Source organism: Echinops telfairi, unplaced genomic scaffold (genome assembly GCF_000313985.2).
Source record: "Echinops telfairi isolate 266 unplaced genomic scaffold, ASM31398v2 ScPeMD7_18;HRSCAF=68, whole genome shotgun sequence".
NCBI classification, from domain to species: Eukaryota; Metazoa; Chordata; class Mammalia; order Afrosoricida; family Tenrecidae; genus Echinops; species Echinops telfairi.
In genome coordinates, this window is record NW_022103915.1 from 48,160,364 (window position 1) to 48,167,327 (window position 6,964).

Sequence of the window (6,964 nt, forward strand, 5' to 3'; positions counted from 1 at the left end):
CAGCTTGATGACATCACTTGGATGTGCCATGGAGATCTGGCTCAGTGGCCGCCAGATACACATAGACTCTTTGCTTTGTCTTCCTCCAGACAAGCCACATAGAGCTAGGCTGATGGCAGCCAGAGTCTGGGAGCTAGAGGAGCCACATGGAGAACCACACCAGTGCTCAGCTGTTTCCACCACCACTGGATCCACAAGACATTCCACCCACTGGCTGTGATCTTCCTGCATTCAGCATCATTGCATGGCTGCATGAGTCTGAAGAGGAATTTATAGACTGATATCAGACACGTCGGACTTATAAACTTGATCTGGACTGGACTGGTATGTTTTCTTAATACACAATTACTCTTTGATATAAAATTCTCTATTACACACATATGAGTGTCTATGAATTTGTTTCTCTAGTCACACCTGGACTAACACACTCTATGGATCAGAATCGACTCCATGGGAGTGAGTTTGGATTGGTTTTTAGTTCCCTACTATAACAGAAATACCAAACATGGGTGACCATAAGGAACAAAGCTTTGGTTTTTTACAGTTTAGGAAGGTAGAAGTGTGCAGCTCTAGGGCAAGATCATCTGTCTTGGGGGGTGGGGGTTCGGGGAAATCCTTGTTTCAACTTTTCTTGGCATTCTCAGAAATCTCTACGTAGCTTCTTCCTTTCCTTCAGTTCTGAAAGCCTGCCTCTGTGTCTAATCTGCTCTTTGTATAGCTCTACCATAACTGATTTAAGACACTCCACAAGGATATGACTCATAACACAACCAAGAAAACATTATTTCCAAATGGTATTATATCTACACGAATAAGTATTAAGATCAAAAACACAGTAAAAAAAACCAACACATTTTTATGGTAAATTAAGTGGGAGTTTACTTATCAGGCCATAGTTTTGGCATTCAGCATCTTAAAGACTTTACCAAACTTCACAATAGTTTCCCCTGTCCGCCCCTTCGGTGCTTACCTATCCCTCTCTCTTGTAGGGCGTTATCGCCCCCTCCATCCAAATGCCTGTCTGCCCTCTACTATGACTTCCCTTTCCCTTCCCAGCCCGGGTAACCATCAAAGTCTAGTTCATTTGGCATGGAAACTTTTCCTGATTTTTTTTTACATTGGTCTTATACAATATTTGCCCTTTTGTGATGGACTATCCCTCAGCATGATGTCTGTCCTCCAAGTCCATCCATGTCAGAACTCATAATTATTTTTAATGATGTGTAGGAGTCCATTGTGTGTGTGTACAATAGTCTATCTATTCTTCTGCAGAGGAGCATTTAGATTGCTTCCTTTTTTTTTTATATCGCGTGTAGTGCCATGATGAGCACGAGTATGCATGTACCTGTTTGTGCCATGTTCCTTATCTCTGTAGGGTACCTGCCAAGCAGTACAACTGCCGGGTTATAAGGAAAAGACTGCCCAGAGTGCTCTTTAAAGGCAAGGATGACAAGATTTCATCTTACCTACTTTGGAGAGAGACTGGCTCCTGGAGAAGGGTATCTTGTTTGGCAGAGGGGCAGCGAAAAAGAGGAGGGCCCTCAAGGAGATGGATTGACACCTGGCTGCAACAACGGGCTCAAGCACAGGACAATCGTGAGGATGGGGCAGGGCCCGGCAGTGTTTTCTTCTGTTGTGCATAAGGTCACTGTGAATCACGACTGACTTTATAGCATCTAACTACAACCACAACGGGCTATTTCTATTCCTGACTGCTCGAGGAAATGCCATGCTGCTTTCCGTGGTGGCGGCACTGTTTCCCAGGCCCCCCGGCATTGCAGGAGGGTGCCAGTCACTCTGCGCCTTCTCTAGCACTTGTTGTTCTCTGATTTTTAAAACTGGTTTTCAATCTGGGATGAGGTGGTATCGCATCGTTGTTTTGCTTTGAAGCTCTTGGATGGATAGTGATTGTGAGAATTTCTTCATATGTTTATTGGCCACCAGGATGTCTTCTTTGGTGAGCTGTCTGTTCATGTCTTTTGCCCATTTTTCCCCAATGTACACCTATGTTTATTGTAGCACTTCCCACAATAGCAAAAACATGGAAACAACTAAAAGCCCTGAAGATAGAGGAATGGACAAACAAGCTGTGGTACATTCATATTATGAAATTTTATACATCAATAAAAACAATGAGAAAGGTCTTAAACACTATGAGACATGGACAAAAATGGAGAATATTACGCTTAGCAAACGCAGTGTCACAAAGATAACTACTTAGTGTCATCATTGTTATAAGCCAAAACGAAGAAGAGATGTGGTTTATACATCAAAAGACAAAACTTTGTTGACTACGAGGAGGCTGGGGGACAGGGGTGGATAAAAGGAGAGAGGAGGGATGGGGGGGGGTGTTGGTGGGGATAAATAAAAAAGGAGGATTTAACAGGAGCTAACTAACTAAATAAATAAAATAAAAGTACTCCGTGGAAGAGCAAACAAACAAAACCCCCTCCAGGTCCCTTACCCCTAAGATATAAAATATTGGTCTGAGTTCTTTTGCTCATTTTTAATTGTGTTCTTCTCTTTTTTGTTAAGATTAGTCCCTTGACTGATATGTTGTTGCCAAAATTCCCCCTCGTCTATGAGTTCTCTTTTTAAGAATTGTTTAATGCACCTAAGTGTCTTATTTTTCAGAAGTCCCAGTCATCTATTTTGTTGTCTGCTGTGTGCATGCTTTTCTTTCTGTTTTATTAGGATCCCTAAGTTTGTCCCTATTCTTCCTTTGCTGATCTTTATAGTTCTAGTGTTTATATTTAGCTCTTTGAGCTCATTTTTTTGTATAGGGAGTGAGGCATGGATTTTGTCTCATTCTTCTGCAAACGGAAGTCCAGTTTTGCCAGCATCATTTGTTGAAAAACGATTTCTTCCCCATTTAATATAAAATATTTTAAGGGACATAATTCAATCTATAATAAGTGGACTTCTGTGTTAGAAATTAAAGATAACTAACTGCATTATATGAAAATTGGCTGTTCCCATGTCTTGTTTAAAGATTCATTTTAATTTTATTTATTTATTTTTTAAGAATCATTTTTATTATTGTACTTATTCCATCTACTTGCCTTCTGCATAACTTGTTCATTAAAGACATAATTTAGCAGGAGGGAAAAATCTGAGATCATTAGCCGTGAAGTAATCCAAGGAAGGTAGCAGCACCTCTTCTGAGGTTTAGAACCATTTTGGATACAATGAAAACACATATCAGAATTAATAAAATGGGTTCTAAAATCATTGTCATTCTCTTCACACCATCCTCACTATCATTATAAAATAGTTACTGAATACCCAGAATGAGTAGCATGTACTCAGCAATACTATTTTATATGAAGTCTGCTACCGGGAGTGTCAACTTAAAAAAACAAAATTAATCAGAATGTCCCCAGGAGGGGTACAGTTGAGCAGAGACCACTGGGGGATGCTGAAAAGCTCCCATTTGTAAACTTTTGGGAATGTCAGAAAGGAAAAGCAATATTGTGCAGCCCAGAACTTCAATCACAAGGTTGGTGGTTCAAATCCAACCACTGTTCCATTGGAGAAAGATGAGGTGATCCACATCCATAGAGATGAAGTTTTGGAACTCTTGTATAGTGTCTCTGTGAGTTGGGATCGATTAGAAGGCAGTGGTTCTTTTTGAGTTTTGCATCGCAGCACCCCTGTTTATGTTTCCATTACTGGGCTTCATTACTGGGGGCCTGGGTTTCAAGGTAGGACCTTTTAAAGGGTTCAAAACTAAAGGGAGATACTATCACTGGATATAGGAACAGTTTGGGGGCATTCCCTGGTAAACTCAGCCTTCCAAGATTTTTGTGTGTGTGTGTCTGTCTTTCATTTCATTTTGGTTTGTTGTTTCAAGTTCTTGTTACTGTTATAATTTCTAATTAAAAAGGAGACATCCTTTGCAAAAAGGATATTTCATCATCTGTTTTTAAGAATCTTTTAAAAAATGACTCAACCTAGGGTCTCATAGACACTGTGTCATGCATGCAGGACTGTTCATTTCAGCAGAACCCTTGAGGCAGGACAGATGAGCCCTCACGCTGATGGGTAGTTACTTGGTATGTGGGAGTCAGAATGAAGCAGTCTATTTGCTACACAGTGAAGCATTTCTATTCAAATTTGGCCTTGCCAAGGACACCATAATGCTACTTTGCTAAGCCTCTCTCCTGGGTAGTATTGGAATGTATACTGCTATTCCCATCGCTTAAGGTTGGTTACTTTTATTTTGCTGCATATGCCCAAATCCCTTCAGATACAAAGGCTTTCATCATATACAGCCCTTATAATACTGCTAGCCTTATAATACTGCCAGATAAAATACAGGGTGGGGCAGTTAATAGCACAAATAAATTGTAATATAAAGTGTGTCTCACATATTGTACAAGGCATACACTTTAAAAAATGTATTCTATTTTTCTTCGCTATGTCCAAAAAAACCCCCACTGCACTGAGTTAATTCCAACTGGGTGTTCCCAATTCATTTGATGCACACACACAGTTCCTTGTTTTACTCATTAAAGGCTAATATATCCATTGTATGTGGATTTACTGATTTGACTTTTATCTAAAAGTTCAACCTTCCCTGATGGTGGGGAGTAGAGGATGGGAGGGAGGAAGAGCTTATCACTGCCATGTCCCCATTGTCGCGGTGGGTCTAATTTGTATTAATTAGCTTGGGAGACCTTTGGGGGAGTATAAAGGATTAGTATGAATCAGTGCCAATAAGGTTACTTAATTTTTTTCTGCATAGCTAAAATTTGTTGTCTTGAAATAGGAGACAGGAATTATACTATGGGAGGAGAGTCATTCTGGAGAACGGAAAATGTTCAGTGTCCAGCAGGTCTGGGAGGAGAGTTCTGTTGTGGCCTTAGCAGATCATGTGGCTGATACAAGAAGACTGAGATGTTTGAGAGAGTTGCAGAGAGCTGGGCAAGAAGATGTCAAAGAAAGATGGACTTTTCACACATATTTTCCAAAGATATGTGAAGAGCAGCCCTCTTCCTCCTGCACTCTGGTCTTAGCACTTGCACTCAGACGGCTTGTATGATTTATGTGCACTGGAGCCAGAAGATATTTTGTGGGTGAGTCGAGAACCCAACTATCCTACAGAACTGGGTTTTTTATAAGAAGACTGCATTTCAAACAAATGTCTTGGAAGTAAAATGTTAAAACTCAGCTTGGTCAGGCTGGGAGTGGCTAATCCACCTGGTTGGTACTGAATCTGGGTGGAAACCCTCCTCACAATATAATGCCTTATATTGGATTACATGCAATACTCATAAAAAAGCAGGAGTTTTAAACTTTAATTTCATTCATTCAGATCATAGTCTATCCAATAACTATTTGCTGGTGACTTCTCTGGACGTACAAAGTTTGGTCTTCTCAAGGGAGACAGAGGGATCCAATCCCATACATTACAGTCACTGTTAGGCAGGGGTCAAAAGATGAACCAGAAGTGCTTCTGACTTCAAATTGTCTTCAAACAACTAAACACACACACACACACACACACACACACAATAATTACAAGAGCTAAAATGTGGAAGATGCATACCAGATATAAGGTGCTGTGGGTGGTCATTTAGGTCTTTGAGACCTCTTTGCACACTCAATGAGGAGTAACAGAAGAAGTTAACTGCGGTCTGGAATTCCCAGCTGGCTGTAAGGAGATCTGGTGGTGCAGTGCATCATGCTTTGGGTTGCTAACTGCAAAGTTCACAGTTCAAACCCACCAACTGCTCCTTGGAAAACAGCATGAGGTTTTCTGTCTTCATAAAGATGTGCAACGTTGGAAACCCCACGCAGCCGTTGTACTCAGTTTGATGGTGTCACTGTGAGTCAGAATCTACTCAATGGGGTGTGTGTGTGTGTGTGTGTGTGTAAGGAACCTATGGGTGAGTCGTGGCGAGAGGGGGGGCGGTGCTGCCAGAAAGGTCGATGGTTCAAACCCACTAACCTATTCTTGGGAGAAAGCTGAAGCTGTCTGCGCTAATAAAGATGTACAGTTTTGGAAACCCTCTATAGGGTCACTATGAGTTAGGATCAACCAGAGGACTGTGGGTTTGGTATAGTTGGGGTTAAGATCTTGATATTGTGAACTGTCAGAAGAACAAACAACACTGTCTTGGAAGTATACCCAGTAAATCCTTAGAGGCGAAGATTGTGAAACTGTCACACATTCTCTGAAGATGTTATCAGGAAAAGTACACCGTGGTTGGTAAAATAGAGGATCATCAAAAGAGAGGAAGACACTCAAGATGGACTGATAAGAGTGGCCACAACATTGGCCGCAAACGTAACAATTCGGAGGCTGGGCAAGAGCAGGTGGCGGACAGGATCACTGTGAGTAGGAAGACTAGGCGGCGCCCAACAGCAAAGCGCGCAGTTAGACAGCCTCTCTGCCTTGCCCTGTTCCATGGGCATTGTAATAGTCGCCTTCTTTCCCCCTTAGAAGCAAGGATGGCAAGCCTTCGTCTTATCTATTGGACATATTGTCAGGAAAGACCAGTGCCCGGAGAAGGACACGAAGCTTGGTAAAGTGTTGGGGCGGCCCCCAAGAGGAAGGCCCTTAAGTGGACGGACAGACACAGGGACAATTGTGAGGATGGTGCTGGACAGGGCAGTGTTTCGTTCTGTTGTGCACCGGGTCGCTATGGGGTCGGAATCAACTTGATGGCACCCGACAACACCAATATGGCCATTGTTGAAGCGGATAAAGAAACGAGTGAACACTGCACCTAACAAGAGTAAGTTTGTTCCAGCATAGGCCTTTAGATTCCTCACTCGTAAGTGCTCAACCAAGTGTACTTTTCATTAACAGCGTTTACGTTCAACTTCTCTGAATGAGAAGGGAACTTGAAGTAAGGCTGTGCCGATGGCCCCCAGAGACGATCCCGCAGCCTCTGCCGGGTGCCCCGGCTCCACCACAGGGCAGAGAAAACCGAGGTCTCCCGGGGAAGCGGTGCCC